The following is a 16,550-nucleotide window of genomic DNA, read 5'->3' on the forward strand; positions in this document are numbered from 1 at the left end:
GCTGAGGTTAAATACATATCACGTATGGTTCTTCTAAACTTAATCTGTAAGGCTGAGAACAGGCCTCAGTGGGACAGCACATGAGAAGCACACGAGATGCTAAGGTTTGTTCTCAGCATCACAAAAAAATGAAGTGTCTAAGGCTCTGTCTGTACAAATGCAAACTGTGAATGAGGGGGCTGAGAGACGGCTCAGCTGGCAAGAGTTTTATTCTTGACACCCACATAACAAGCTGGACATGATGGCACACTCCAGGTCCCAGTGAGAGACCCTGTCTCAAAAAATAAAGTGGACGACTACACACACACACACACATACACACACACACACACACACACACACACACACACACACACACACACACTATGAGAAAAACCTACCTCCCCAAAGCAAGTCCATCCCTTTCCCAGTTTCTCTGCCTCCCTGTTGACACCCTTATCCAGCTCCTCTACTTGAAAGACACTGTGTGGGTAACTTGGTCCTAAGGTGAACCATAGGGGTCACTCCCACCAGCACCAGGAGCACAAGCTGATAATCAGGATGAAACCAGGGGATCTCAAATGTGCTGAGCAAGCACCCTACCCCAGCTCATTGTATATTCTCCCTTACAAAACCAATGGGGTTCATCAAACACTGCCAAGCAGGCAGGCAGCCTCTCTGGCTCACCCTGTGGATAGAATGCTATGAGCTTTCACAGCCAGGGAACCCTGAGAATTCTACTGTGTAAAGGTCAGTGGCTGGGAACAGTGGCCCACACCTGTGCTCCCAGCACTTTCAAGGCAGACTCAGGTGGATCTCTGTGAGTTCAAGGCCAGTCTGAGCAACACAGAGATCCTATCTCAAACAATGCAAAAGAAGGGCTTGAGGGACGTCTCAGTGGGTTGAGGCATCTGTCCCAAGCCTGGTGGCCTGAGTTTGATTCACACAACACACAAAGGTGGAAGGGAGAGCTGACTCCATGCAGCTGTCCTCTGACCTTTCTGTGCACTCCCCAAATAAAAACAAAACAGAGCTTTTTCCCAACTGAAGATTTATATGTATGAATGTTCCCCTACAAGTATACCTGCATGTGTACCACATATGTGCACGATTCCTGGACAACCAGAAGAGGGTGTTGGATTCCTTGGAACTGAAATTAAAGATTTTTTTAAAAAATAATTTTATTTTTATTTTATTTGCATTGGTGTTTTGCCTCCATGTATGTCTGTGTGAAGGTGTCAGATTATGGAGTTACAGACAGTTGTTACCCGCCATGTGGGGTCTGGGCATTGAACTCTGGTCCTCTGGAAGAGCAGTCTGTGTTCTTAATTGCTAAACCATCTCTCCAGCCCCTGACAGACGGTTTTTAGTTGTCATGTAAGTGCTAGGAATTGAACCTGGGCTCTCTGAAAGAGCAGCGAGCACTCTTGAGTGCTGAACCATCTCTGTAGCTCCCCAACTAAATTTTTTTTATGTGCATTGGTGTTTTGCCATGGGTGTCAGGTCTCCTGGAACTGGAGTTACAGACAGCTGCGAGCTGCCACGTAGGTGCTGGGAATTGAACATAGGTCCTCTGGAAGAGTAGTCAATGCTCTTAACCACTGAGCCATCTCTCCAGCCCCACCCCCAATTTAATTTTTTAATTAGTGAATGTATTTTTTTTTTTTTTTTTTTAGTTTTTCGAGACAGGGTTTCTCTGTAGTTTTGGAGCCTGTCCTGGCACTAGTAGACCAGGCTGGCCTCGAACTCACAGAGATCCGCCTGCCGCTGCCTCCCGAGTGCTGGGATTAAAGGCGTGCGCCACCACCGCCCGGCGTGAATGTATTTTTTTAAAGATTTATTTATTATGTATACAATATTCTCAGTACTCTGCCTACATGTATGCCTGCAGGCCAGAAGAGGGCACCAGATCTCATTATAGATGTCTGTGAGCCACCATGTGGTTGCTGGGAATTGAACTCGGGACCTTTTTGGAAGAGTAGGCAGTGCTCTTAACCACTGAGCCATCTCTCCAGCCCATGAATGTATTTGTTTAGTATTGTGTATGTATAGTGTGTGCATGCTATGACTTATGTGTGGTTCTTGCCTCCCACCATGTGAATCAAGGGATCAAACATCAGGCTTAGCAGAAGGGCCTTGACCCATTGAGCCACCCACCCCAGGACCATCCGCTGGGCTCACTCCCTTTGGATTCTTCCTTGGCTTCTGTACTTCTGTTGAGGTCTTTCTTCCCGTATGTACGGCCCCACGGTGACAGGACGGGCTGCTGACACCATGTGAATTCTGTAAGACTGTGTTGTGTGAAAGATGGAACCATCTCTAGGGGAGACTCCCAGACCACTGACTGGAGACTATTTCTTAGCCCAGGACAGGTGACAGGGCACGACAAAGTCTCGGTGCCAGCAGCTCTAAGTGGCAGGACTGGTCCTAGGAGGAAGCAGGGAGGGGGAGGCAGAGGCAGAGGCAGAAGCTCTTACAAAGTTGGCTACATAACAAGTTTAAGGTCAGCCTGGCTACCACAGGCTCAGTCTCAAAACAACAGCAAAGCAGCATTTCAAGCCCACTAGCGAGTGCACCAGACCAACGAGTTTCAAGCCCACTAGCGAGTGCACCAGACCCACGAGTTTCAAGCCCAGTAGCGAGTGCACCAGACCCATGAGTTTTAAGTCCACTAGCGAGTGCACCAGACCCACGAGTTTCAAGCCCACTAGCGAGTGCATCAGGCCCACGAGTTTCAAACCCACTAGCGAGTGCACCAGATCCACGAGTTTCAAGCCCACTAGCGAGTGCACCAGGCCCACGAGTTTCAGGCCCACTAGCGAGTGCACCAGACCCATGAGTTTCAAGCCCACTAGCAAGTGCACCAGGCCCACGAGTTTCAAACCCACTAGTGAGTGCACCAGATCCACGAGTTTCAAGTCAACTAGTGGAGCGCACCAGACCCGTGTGCTTGAGAGTCTATCTAATGGCAGTCAAATAGTATTTAACCTTGGAAGGCTACAAATTTCAACTTCTTCACCAGGTGAACTTTGTAAAGATGAGTGGAACTGTTTCCCTCCCTTATCTTACTCTGCCTGGTGATGTTTTTTGATTTTTTTGTTTTGTTTTGTTTTTTTGGTGACAGGGTCTCAGGCTGCCCTGGCTGTCTTTGAATTTGCCATGGAGCCAAGGTGAATCTGAACTCCTGGTCTTCCTGACTCCACCTCAAGCCACCACACCCAGTTCTCTTTTCCTTCTTCCAAAAATACCTCGTAGAGATGGTGACATCAAAAGACCACCACAGAGCCAGCACAGCAGGCTATAGCCCGTCAAAGCAGGGAGTTCAGTTCCCTGGCTCACCTCTGGCACTGCCTGAATGGCAGCAGGTGGCGCCACTGAGAGACCTTGCTAGGTTGCAAACTGGCAGGACCCGAGTCTTCAGATCAGGTTTCTCAGCTTGCAATGTTTACCCACAGCCTCAGGGTTGTCGCAGCTGTGGTAAAGACCGTGACCAAAAGCACCTCGGGCTTCTGTCGGCCTACACTTCCACATCCCACGTCACTGAGAGCAGAAACTCAAGGCAGGACTCTGGAGACAGGAGCTGAAGAAGCCATGGAGGAGTGTGGTCAGTAGCTTGCCCCCTAGTGGCTCGCTCAATCAGCACCAACCTGGAGTGACAGTATCCACAGCGGAGTGCCTAGCCCTCCCACATCAATCATTAACCAAGAAAATACCTACAACCTGATGGGGAACTCTTCTTAACTGAGGCCCCTCTTCCCAGACATTCTAGCTTGTGTCAAACTCACAAAAACAAAACAAGAGCAAAACAAACAAAAAACCAATCAGATGCCATTTCTAATCCCCTTCCCCCCCTCCCGCGCCCCCCCCCTCTTCCAATTTGAGACAGGGTCTCTCTATGTAGCCTTGACTGCCACGGAACCTGATCTGTACGTAGAACAGGCTGGCCTTGAACTAACAGAGATCTGCCTGCCTCTGTTTCCGGAGTGCTGGGATTAGAGCCTCTGTTTCCGGAGTGCTGGGATTAGAGCCGTGCGCCACCACAGCCTGTCTTTAAAAATATTTTGAAGGTTTTAAAAATTATTACCATTATTTTATGTCTAAAATTCCTTTGCCTGTATGTATGTGTGTGCACCATGTAGTGACATGTGCCCCAAGAGCTGAGAAGAAGCCGGCATTGGTGGCACATGCATCTCAACACTAGGGAGTTATGAGGCCAGCCCAGGCCACACAGAGAAACTTTGTCTTTAAAAAAAAAAAAAGAGCTCAGAAGGCAGCATCAGATTCCCTGGGACTGGAGTTCTAGGCAGTTGTGAACCACCATGTGGGTGCTGGGAACCAAACTTGGATCCTCTTAAATGCTAAGCCCTTAAGGGGCTTATTTATTTGCTTGTTTGTGTGTGTATATATGTATGCATGTATGCGTGTGCCATATGTGATCAGAATCCCATGGAGGTTAGAAGAGCACATCAGAACCCTTGGAACTGGAGCAACAGATGGTTGTGAGTTACCACGTGGATGCTGGGAACCAAACCAGGGTCCTCTGCCAAAAAGCAAGTTTAACCACTGGCCCACCTTTTTTTTTTTTTACTATCTTTTATTTACTTTGATAATTTCATAATGCATATATCTTGATTATATCTACCTCAACTCCTCCTTTTCACTCCCTCAAGACTTCCTCACTCCTATCTTCATCTATATGTGTGTGTATGTATGCATATATTAATTCGCTGATTACAATCAATGCTGCTTGCTGGGATGGTCTGGTGTGCTGGGAATCAAACCTGGGTCCTCTGCACAAGCAACCACTGAGTTGTCTCTCTAGCACCTGCTGTTGTTTTGAGATAGGATCTCACTGTGTAGAGCAGGCTGGCCTCAAATTCCTAGCAATCATCCTGTTTCAGACTTTCCAGGACTGGGGTTACAGGCGTGAACCACCACAGCCTATTGTTGTTGTGGTGGTTTTGTTACTGGTTGTGCCAGGGAATCACACTTCAAACCCTGGGTCATTTCTTTCTTCTTTTGTGTGTCTCAGCTGCTAGTCTCACCCAATGGCTTCTCTTGTTTTCTTCCTTTTTTGCCTTCTCTCTTTTCATGAGACAAAGTGTCATGTAGACCAGGCTGGACTCAGATGCAGTTTGTAACCCAGGGTGACCTGGGCTTCTGATCCTACTGCCTCCCCTTGCGAAGAGCTGGGATTACTGGTGCACCCTCGTAACTGGCTCATCGGTGCTGGGGATGGACTGCGGGGCCTCGTGACAGGCATTCCACCAACTGAGCTACGTTCCCGGCCTTTTCAAACATTTTGTTTTCATCTCTAGTTTAGAGCTGTGTGTGTATGGAAGGGTTCATGCGTGTGTGCATGAGTGCGTGTAGGCCAGAGGATAACCTCAGGTATTGTTCCTTAGATACTATTGTCTGCTTTTATTTATTTTGATAGCATCTTTCACTGTCCTAAGGCTGGCCAAGCAGTTAGGCTGGCTGGAGAAGTCTCAGGGATCTGCCTGTTTCTGCCTCTCTAGGGCTATGATTATAAGTGTGAGCCACTGTGGTTGGCTTTTTTAGGGGTCGTGCATTGAAGATGTAACTCAGGTCCTTGTTTGCACTAGGTCTTTTTATTAAACCAACCTTCCTTTCTTTCTTATTTTTGGTTTTTCTTAACAGGATTTCTCTATAGCTTTGCAGCCTGTCCTGGAACTAGCTCTGTAGACCAGGCTGGCCTTGAACTCACAGAGATCCACCTGTCTCTGCCTCCCTAGTACTGGGATTAAAGGCATGCGCCACCACTGCCTGGCCTAAACCTTCATTGTCCCTCTGTGGTCCCCACCCCACTGTGGTGCTGCAGATAGAAACCATGGCCTCATACTTGAAGCACTTGCTCTGTCACTGAGCTGTATCCAGGCCCCTCCTCTAGGCTGTGGTTTATGTAAAATAGTGACCACTTCCCTCCACAAATTCTGCCATTTACAGTCTGCTCATTATGAGAGAGACATTTCCTGCTACTTTGACTTCTGTTGACCCTTGCCTGGATGCCAGACACCTGGTTCTTTTTTTTCTTCTTCTTCTTTTTTTTTTTTTTTGTTTTTTTTGAGACTGTTTCTGTGTAGTTTTACAGCCTGTACGGGAACTCGGGAACTTGATCTGTAGACCAGGCTGGCCTCAAACTCACAGAGACCCACCTGCCTCTGCTGGGAGTGCTGGGATAAAGGTGTGTGCCACCACCGCCCAACTCAGACACTTGTTTCTATTACTATTTTTAAATACACGGTCTCTAGTATCCAGCCTGTCCTCAAACTCAAATTATCTTCCTGCCCCAGTCTTCTGATTGGCTGGGACTACAGGCAATGACCACCTCAGATGTATACATTAAATTTATATTACCAGGTGCTGAGCGATTTGTAATTAAAGCACTGTTTTTGTGTATGGGTGTTTTTGTGTATGGGTGTTTTGCCTTGTGCATTGTTTGTCAAGAGTGTCTGGTACTAGAGCAGGCCACAGGGACATCTGATGCAGCTCAGATGGTTGTGAGCCATCATTTGGGTGCTGAGAACTAAACCTGGGTCCTCTGCAAGAACAACCACTGCTCCTAACCATTGAGTTATCTCTCCAGCCCCTGGTGCTGGGTATTTTTATATCCATATCCATATTTTTTGGTCTAGGATATAATAATTTTACTTAAAAACATCTTGATCCTTAATTTTTATTTATTTTGCTTTTTTTTTAATTTTTGCTTTTTTTTCGAGATAGTGTTTCTCTGTGTAATAGCCCTGACTGTCCTGGTAGATAGGCTGGCCTTAAACTCACAGAGGTCCACCTGTCTCTGCTGGGATTACAGGGTGCGCCACCACTGCCCAGCTTTGCTTTTGTCTTTTGAGACAGGGTCCTAGAACTCAGTATGTAGACCAGGCTGTTCTTGTGCTTACAGAGATCTACCGGTCTCTCTTACAGAGTGCTAGGTTTAAAGGCATGCACCACCATATCTGACTACTTTTACATTTTTCAACTGTATGTGTGTGATGTATGTAGACATGTGTAGGTCATGGCATTTATGTGGAGGTCAGAGAATAACTTTGTGGAAGTTTGCTCATTCCTTCTACCTGTAAGTGGATTCTGGGGATCACTCTTAGGTCTTCAGGCTTGCACGGTTGATTGGAAGGCACCCATCCTATTGAGCTCTTTTCCTTCCTACCCCCCATTTTTTTAAAGGCCTCGTGTAAACTAAGGTGATCTTGAATTTGCTTTGAAGCTGAGGATGGTCTTGACTTCCTGCTTTTCCTGTCTCTACCTCCAAAGTACTGGGATGACAGGTGTGCGCCTCCACACCTGGTTCACGAGGTGCTGGGGACCCAGCCCAGGGTTTTACGCATGCTAGTCAGTCTCTCTCCTAACTGAGCCACACTCTCAGCTCAAGCTTTCTTCATTTTAACCTATTTGTTTTCTTAATTCTTACTTAGTTCCTTATTTATTTTCCTGTGTGTGTAGAGGTCGGGGACAGCCTGGGGAATCCACTTTCTTCCCCACTGTGCGGATGCTGGGATGGGTGGCAGGTAGGCACCAGTTACTGTTAAATTTAAGAAAAGGTTAATTCCAACCTAATACTGAGGCCCTTCTGAGTGCTTCACTTGATGCCCAATGAATTTCACATTTTCCTTGTGCCCTGAGTGAGCTTTAATCCTTTTGGGGCTCTTAAGACGTGTGGGGGATTTTCCAACAGACAGGAACTGACGGGCTGGCTGCTCAGCGGAAGATCGTTTGCCCGGATGTATTAGGAGCCTCTATGTTCAATCCCCAGCACCCACATGGCAGCTCACAACTGTCTGTAACTCCAGTTACAGAGGATCTGACACCCTTACACAGACATGCATACTGGCAAAACACCAATGCACAAAAAATAAAAATAAATAATTCTTTTTTTTAAAAAAAAAAGGAAAAAAGAAAAGAAAAAGGCACCGCAGATGTGCAGTGTGCGCCCTGTGCAGCCCTGTGGACGGCAGCCATCCCCCTGCGCTGTGGCTGAGTAGTGCGGGGCACTGACGGCCTCATCACACTCATGCCCCCCTTGGGATCACTGCCCTGTGCAGCCCTGTGGACGGCAGCCATCCCCCTGCGCTGTGGCTGAGTAGTGCCGGGCACCGACGGCCTCATCACATTCATGCCCCCCTTGGGATCACTGCCCTGTGCAGCCCTGTGGACGGCAGCCGTCCCCCTGCGCTGTGGCTGAGTAGTGCCGGGCACCGACGGCCTCATCACATTCATGCCCCCCTTGGGATCACTGCCCTGTGCTGCCTCACATCCAGTGTCTAGAATCCATTGTTTCATAGACTATGTCCGGTAAAGAATTACATTAACTTATACGTGTGTGCGTGTGCGCGTGTACACACCACACCCAATGCTGAGAGGTCAGACTCAGCATTGTAAGACTCAGTTCACTCCTTCTACCACGCAGATGGGGGAGACTGAACTCAAGGATTCAGGCTTGGCGGCAAGCACCTATAATGACTAAGCCATCATGCTAGCTCGATTTTGCCCAAATTTTAACTGTTTCTTATGTAGTTAGATAAAGACACCAAGGCACTGCAGTTTTGTTCTCTTAATTTTTTAATACTTTATCTGTCTTTTGGGGGTATGTGTGGTACACACATAAAAGTGTGCATGAATTTGTACACACTTGAAACTAGAGAACTGATGTGGGAGTGTCATATATCAATCTGTTGATTTCATTGGCTAAGCAATAAAGGAACTGCCTCGGCCCATTTCATTGGTTAGAAGATAGGTGGGAGGAGTAGACAGAACAGAATGCCAGGAGGAAGAGGAAGTGAGGTCAGACTCCACAGCTCTCCTCTCGGGAGCAGAAGAGAGGCCATGCTCCGCTCTCCCAGGCGGGCGCACGCAATGAAGCAAGCCGCCAGGTCAGACATGCTGAATCTTTCCCGGTAAGACCGGTGCTCACAGATTATTAGAGATGGGTTGATTGGGATATCAGAATTAGCCAGTAAGGGCCAGAGCTAAGGGCCAAGCAGTGATGAAAAGAATACAGTGTCTGTGTAATTATTTCGGGGCATAAGCTAGCCGAGCCGGGCAGGCGGCTGGGGTGTTTGGGGACGCAACCCTGCCACCGCCCATATTACTACAGAGAACAACAGATTTCTTCACGTCTCTCCACCATATTTAAGATGGGTCTCTCACTAGAATTAGGAGCTTGTCATTTGGGCGAGGATGGCTGGCTGAGCTTCCAGGATCGGCCTGTCTCCATTCTGCCACATGCATAACACTTACATGTGTGCTGGGGATTTGAACTCAGGTCCTCATGTTTGCACAGTAAGTGCTCTTATCCACTAAGATCTCTCAGCTCTCTATCCCTGAGTTCAATTTTAAGGTTTCAATGGGGAAAAAAAAACACTTCAAGGGAAAAGTATACAGGGCTAGACGTGCTGAGTTGCTCCTATGTACAATCCCCACACTTGGGAGGCCAAGGCAGGAGACTTGTCTAGAATTTGGGATCAGCCTGGGTTACCTAGAAATGAGTTTGTCTCAAAGAAACAAATGGAAGCTAGTGACCTCTGACCCCTCCCTCAGCAGGTGAGGTATTGGCTGCCAGCCTGAAACCTCCACAGTAGGAGCAGTTCCCTCCTCCTGAAGGAAGTGTGCCACCGTGGAGGTCTCCTATGCTAAAGTCATGTCCAGTGTCTCAGACCATTTCCTGTTGCCTGTGCATCAAGGTGTAAGAACTCTGGGCTCCTTCTCTAGTACTGCAATCTTCATGCATGCTGCCTTGCTTCCCGCATGGGCAACGATGGATTAAACTCTGAAGGTGTAAGCTAACCCCAGCTCAATGTTTTCCTTATAAGCATTGCTGTGGTCATGGTGTCTCTTCACTGCAACACTGCAATAGAATCCTAAGACAAACTTTTTTTTTTTGAGACAGGGTCTCTATATTGCCCTAGCTGTTCTGGAACTCACTATGTAGATCAGGTTGGTCTTGAACTCACAGAGATCCACCTCCTCTGCCTCCTGAGTGCTATGACCAAGGGCGTTCCCACCATCCCAGCATCAGGATAAGCAGCACTTTCATGTTGCTTAGGATAAACCGCTGTCATCGTACTCCCTTGCTATATGGTGGGTCTGTAACTGCAGGACTTCACCTTCTGGGAAGCTCGTTCTAAGGAACTCATTGCCTTTGGGACGAGGAACACGCAGGGACTCATTACCGAAGCAGGCAAGATGGTTCAGTGGGTAAAGGTGCTTACCTCACATGCCTAGCAACCTGAATTCAATCTCCAGAGTCAGCAGGAGGCAGGCGAGCCAACTCCACATAGCTGTCCTCTGGCCTCCACACTGGCACTGTCGCAGGCATGCCACCCGTTCAGGCGCGCATACCAACACTAGCAGTAATATATGTGTTCCTCTTCTCAGCTGTGCTTCCCTCGCTTTCCCAGCGAACTGCTGCGAGCCTCTGGTCTAAGCACTCTATCAGTAGGTGGGGAGGGTAGATGGTCAGGACAGCTCCCGAGAGGCTTCCATCCAGGGCCTAGTGCATATTCTCATCTTACACTCTAAAACCACGAGGGGGCGGGCAAGCAAGCAGGATCTTACAGAAGCTTAGGAGGTAGTCTGTAGGTTGGTGACGGCAACAGCTCATTGTCCCAGCTGTTTCTCTAGGTCATCCCATTCCAGGCTAAGTGAAGCCATGCTTGGCAAATAGGTAGTCTAAGTCACTAAGTACAGCAATAAATCAGTATCTGGTAGCTGGTATTTCCTACCTCCTTCTACTTCAAACTCACTACTGGCTTTCGTGAAATAATAGCATTATGTAAGTTAGAAAATAACATGGTTTATATTTTCAAAATTATAGTCTTCTGTAGTAGAAAGGAAAAATAAGGCCAGGTGGTGGAGCACATGCCTTTAATTCCAACACTCAGGAGGCAGAGGCAGGCAGATCTCTGAGTTCAAGGCCAGCCTGGTCTACAAAGGCTCAAAGGAACAGCCGGGGCTCCACAGAGAAACCCTATCTTGAAAAAAAAATCAAAAATCAAACAAAAAAATAAATAAACAAATGAGTAAATAAATAAAATGAAAGCGTTAGGGCAGGAGAGGTGACTTGGGAGGTGCGGTGGCTGGGATAAGAATGGCCCTATAGGCTCACAGATTTGAATGCTTAGTCACCAGGGAGTGGCACTACTTGAAAAAATTATAAGGATTAGAGTGTGGCTTTGTTGGAGGAAGTGTGTCACTTGGGGTGGGCTTTGAGGTTTTAAAAGTCCATGCTAAGCCCAGCCTCTCTTGGCTTGTGGACGAGGATGTAGCTCTCGGCTACTGCTCCAGCACCACGAGTGCTGCCATATTCCCTGCCAACATGATGATGGACTGAACCTCTGAAACGATAAGTAAGAAATTAAATGCTTCCTTTCCTAAGAGTTGCCTTGGTCAGACTATCGCCTCACAGTAACCAAGCAGAACAGTAACCAAGACAGCAGGAAAAGCGCTTCCCTTATAAGCCCAATGCCTCGAGCAAATCCCCAGAGCCCCCATGAAAACTAGATACAGCAGCACATACTTCCAGAATCTCACTGTCTCCCTACAGAAGAGACCCTGTGCTCATGCATGCACATGGACGCATGCACGCACACACCTGTACAAGAACCAGAGCGCATATGTGGCGGTCAGAGGATAATCTAAGGGAGTCAGTTCTGTCCTCCTACCATTTAGGACCTAGGTGATGGACTCAAAGTTGGCTGGCTTGGTGGCAGGAGCCCTTCCTAAGTGAGTCATCTCATCAGCTCCAGTTTTCATACTTAAAAAAACATGGGGACAGACACTTGTATGTGATGTCAGTCCTAAGCAGGAAAAGGGAGGGAAATAGTCATCAGCATCCCTATTCAGCTGAGCCTAAGTTCACTGAAACACTGTCAAAACTAAGTTGTTAGGATAATTCCAGAGTGATGGTGGCATAGGCCTTTAATTCCAGCAAAGACAGAGGCAGGCGGATCTCTGTGAGTTCAAGACCAGCCTGGTCTACAGAGTGAGTTCCAGGACAGCCAGGGTTGTTACACAGAGAAACCTCAGAAAAACAAAACAAAACAAACTATCAAACAAAAAAATGTAGATACCTGGAGTTTGTTGGCCAGTAAACAAACCTGAAACTTCGGGTTTCAGAGACAGCCTGTTTACTAGCCCGCATCCGCTGGTCTCTGCACATGCACCCAAGGGTGCACATGCCCACGTATGTATATACGTGGGCATACACTACATGCACATACACACAAAATAATTAGGGGCTAGAGAGTTAAGAGTGCTGGCTGCTCTTGCAGAGGACCCAGGTTCAATAGCGCAGTCATGCCAGTCCCAGGGACCTGAAGCCCTCTTCTGAACTGTGGCCACTACACGCACAGAGTGTACAAAAATACCCGAAGGCAAAACATCCATACACATAAAATAAAATGGGGGAAAATAGAAAATTGGTTATTAAAAAAATAATTCTAACACTTGGGAGGCAGAGGCAGGAGGATTGGCAGTTCGAGGCCAGTCTGGGCTCGAGACCCTGCCTCAGGAGGGAGAAGGCTAGCAATGGGAACCATATAAACAACACTGATTCCCATCACGAGTCTTTGTTTAAGGAGCTGGTTGGTTATGCAAAATCTTCAATCCCAGTGCTCCTTGTCAATGAGTAATATGTAAAATATTTTGGCTTTGCAGTATGTTCCAAGAAAAACAAGTCCTATGAAAACAAGCAGAAACGCTAACAGACAGAATTCCACTCTAGAAAGGCGCTGCCAAAGATTCCCTTCCCGAAGGCAGACTAAGGACAATGTGGGGCAAAAGAAACATAAAAGGACTTAATTTTTTTTATTTCAATGATTTAGTACGCTTGTAATGTAGCATGACAGAGGCCAGGATAACGGTTATGAGTTCCGGGCTAACCTGTGTTGTACAGTGATAATCTGCTTTAAATAAAGAACAGGCTGAGCCTGGTAGCTACACCTTTAATTCCAGCATTCAGGAGGCAGAAGCACCTCTGAGAGAGAGAGTTCAAGGACAACCTGGACTGTGTAGGGAGCTCCAGTCCAGGCAGGCCTGTGGAAGCTATGGCCCTTCTGGTCATACAGAAGCACTAGGCTTGTCCCGTCAAAGAAAAGGGCGTAGAGCCCGTTGTCCATCCTGAAGGCTGGGAGCAGGCGTGGTTAGCAGTCTGGTGACCTTTGCACTATCTATGTGGCAGAGAACACACTGGATTCCCCCCAGACCCTTACCATGAGCTTGTCCACCTACAGAACCCGTGTTTAAGGATGGGGTCGCATGCAGTCAATCTATAGATGTCACGCGTGCTCTCCAAAGAGTTTTTTTTTTGTTTTGTTTTTTGTTTTTGGGTTTTTTTTTGGTTTTTCGAGACAGGGTTTCTCTGTGGTTTTTGAGCCTGTCCTGGAACTAGCTCTTGTAGACCAGGCTGGTCTCGAACTCACAGAGATCCTCCTGCCTCTGCCTCCCAAGTGCTGGGATTAAAGGCGTGCGCCACCACCACCCGGCTCCAAAGAGTTTTGATGGAGTTGTGTATTAAGCTTTACTGTGCACGCAGGACTGAGTTATTTACCATCAGGAATTCTTCACCAAATTGGGCTGTGCTTAAATATGCCTAAAATAAACCACTGGGGATCAGACTCCAGAGTTTGAACCAACATTGTGGCTACTTAGTCATATTGAACCCAACTGCCTTCCTGCCTTGGCAGATGTCCCTCTGCAGATATGCCCCCCCCCGACACAGCGAGACCCTACCTCAAAATAAGCAAACGAATCTAAAATCATGGGGCAGTGGGCAGCAGACGGATGTGCTTGCTTACAAGCTTGACCACGTGAGTTCAATCTCAAAGACCCACACGGTAGAGGGCTCCTTCCTGCTATCTTCCAACTTCCCGACTACGTGCAACAAAATAAATAAGTAAAGATAAATAAATGAAAGTATCTGAAAATAAAAATATAATTCAAAGTGCAAGCCTTTAATCCCAGCACCTGGGAGGCAGAAACAGGCAGATTTCTGTGAGTTTGAGGCCAGCCTGGTCTACAAGAGCTAGTTCCAGGACAGTCCCCAAAGCTACAGAGAAACAAAAACAAACAAAAATTCATCTCTACCTTAGCCTGCCTCTCTCCAACTCCACTTTCTCACCTGTCTGCTCCCAGAAGGCCTAGGGTAGCCCTCCTTTCCAACAGAAATGTTACAAGTGAGAGCTGCATGTATCAATTTAAACTTTCTAGCAGCCATTTTGTGTGTGTGCTGGGGTCAAACCCAGGAGTAAGCATGCTACGCACATGGCCTGCTCGGAATCACCTATTAGTGTCCCCTTTTAAGTCTATCGAGAGAGGGAAGGGTGTAGAGAGCGCGCTATACAAGTGCATATGCACACAGACATGCACACAGACGTGCACAGACGTGCACACAGACATCATGCTGTCTGTGGGAGGCAGGAGTCGGTTATCGCCTTCACCCAGCATGCTGCTGCCCTGCAGACTCCAGGCTAGCTGACCTGTGAGTTTCTGTCCTGTTCTCCTGTTCATGTCCCACCTTCCCCCTGGACTGCTAGGACTACAGATGCAAGCCACCACATCTGGCTTTGTACATGGGTTCAGGCAGCAAGCTCAGTGGTTTTACACTGAGCCACCTCCTAGGTTCAGTGCCCCAAATTTTTAAAAGTATAACTAACTTTATTATAAATAGCCCAGCATATCTAAGATACTAGTTAGAACATGTAACTGACATATTAACAAGATACTTTGCATTCTTGGTTTTCATATAGTCTTCAAACTCTTGTGTGGACTTTAGACTTGGAAAGTGGTATCAACCACATTTCAGTGCAACAGCCTCATGTAACTACTGGCTACCACATTAAAATTTAGGCCTAGAAACTCAGAGAATCTGGTTTAAGAAACTATTGGGCTGGGCAGTGGTGGCACATGCTCTTAATCTCAATATTTGGGAGGCAGAGGCAGGCAGATCTCTGTGAGTTTGAGGCCATCCTGGTCTACAGAGTAAGTTCCAGAATTGCCAGGGATACACAGAGAAACTCTGTCTCAAAATCAACAACAACGAATCAAAAAGAAAATATTGGCTTAGGTATTATCTCCTAATACCTAAGAAATCTTCTATAAGATTGAAGAATTGAGCCGAGCATGGTGTCACAGGCCAGCAACATAGGAGGCTCACAAAGGAGAGTGAGGTTCAAGGCTAGCCTGGGCTACACAGTGAGACCCTACCTCAAGAGGAGGAGGGCCTGGAGAGATGGCTCAGTGGTTACTCTTAACTTGTTGTTCTTGCAGAGGATCTGGGTTTGGTTCCCAGCACCCACACGGCAGTTCACAACCATCCGTAACTCCAGTTCCAAGGGTGGAACCCTCTACTGGCCTCCATGGTCAGCAGACATGAAAATGTGGCACACACATACATGTAGGCAAAACATTCATACACATAAAATAAATCTAAAATAAAAAGGGGAAGAGGAGGCAGGGAGGAGGGGACTTGTTGCTGGGCATAGCAAAGGGTGGCGGGCCCAGCATAGTGCACAGCACCGTCTGGCAAGCACAAGATCCTGAGTTCCAACCCTTCAACTGCAAGGAGGTGAGGATGAACAGTATTTACCTGAATCACTTCGTGTTGCTCCTGCACACTGAACCCAAGGCCTCGTGTGTGCTAATATGTTCTCTGCCATTGAAACTCCATCTCTAAATGGTTTCCAGGGGCCCTGAAGCCAGGTCAAGTCAGAGAACCATTCAGCCATCACAGAACTAGCATCTGCAGTGTGCCCAACTCTAGAGCTGTTTTGTCTGGTCTGTGCCACCTCAATGCTCCCCATCGACTGGCCTGGAACTTGCTAAATTACCAAGGATGACCTTTAATTTAGAATCCTCCTGCCTCTACTTCCTGGGCACGAGGATTATAGGGATGCACCACCACACCCAATTTATGCCATGCTGGGGACTGAACCCAAGGCTCCGAGAATACTAGGAAAGCACTGAGCAACCTCTTGAGCCCTGAGTTTGATTTTGTGCTCTCTGTGTTTGAGGTTTGCATATGTATGGCTGTGTTCACATTTGAGTGTATGCATGTGTGGAAGACGGTGCGTGTGCATGCATGTGTGGAGTGTGAAGTTATTATTCAGATGTCTTCCTTCATTGATAGCCACTTTTACTATTAGAGGTAGTTGAACCCAAAGTTGAAGCAGCTAGCCAGCTTGCTCTGGTAACTGTCCCTGCCTCCTGGGTGTGGGATCACAGGCAGCTGCCAGCCTGCCTGGCTTTTATTTGGGTGCTGGGGATCCCCAAGCTGAGTCCTTGCTAGCGCAGTGAGTGCTTAATTCGTGGAGCCATCTCATCAGCCATGAATCTGACTTGGGGGTGGGTGTGTGTGTGTGTGTGAAATCTACACTGCATTCTACTTAACACGGCAGAAAGCTTGTAACGCATAAAGGAGACACATTCGTTCAGAGAGGCGATACGGTGGGCGGACTGAGACCTGCTGCTGACTATACTGGTTTTGTTTAGAGCCCCCAAGGACTGCCTTGCTTGAAAACATTTTGTGACAGGCAAGCACA

General features: G+C 47.5%; 1 protein-coding gene across 3 annotated transcripts in view; it reads right to left on the bottom strand.

Annotated features, from left to right (window-relative positions):
- Bicral (BICRA like chromatin remodeling complex associated protein) overlaps nt 1-16,550 on the bottom strand; it is a 90,858-nt gene that overhangs the window by 37,573 nt on the left and 36,735 nt on the right. Inside the window, exon 1 of one of the 3 annotated variants that reach the window (XM_075980830.1) lies at nt 3,319-3,401. The exons of the other annotated variants lie outside the window; for them this stretch is intronic. The gene's annotated coding sequence lies outside the window, so the exon portion shown is untranslated. Of the gene's footprint in view, nt 1-3,318; nt 3,402-16,550 lie in introns of those variants that run through there. 3 annotated transcript variants of the gene reach the window in all.

Source organism: Microtus pennsylvanicus, chromosome 7 (genome assembly GCF_037038515.1).
Source record: "Microtus pennsylvanicus isolate mMicPen1 chromosome 7, mMicPen1.hap1, whole genome shotgun sequence".
Classification (NCBI taxonomy): Eukaryota; Metazoa; Chordata; class Mammalia; order Rodentia; family Cricetidae; genus Microtus; species Microtus pennsylvanicus.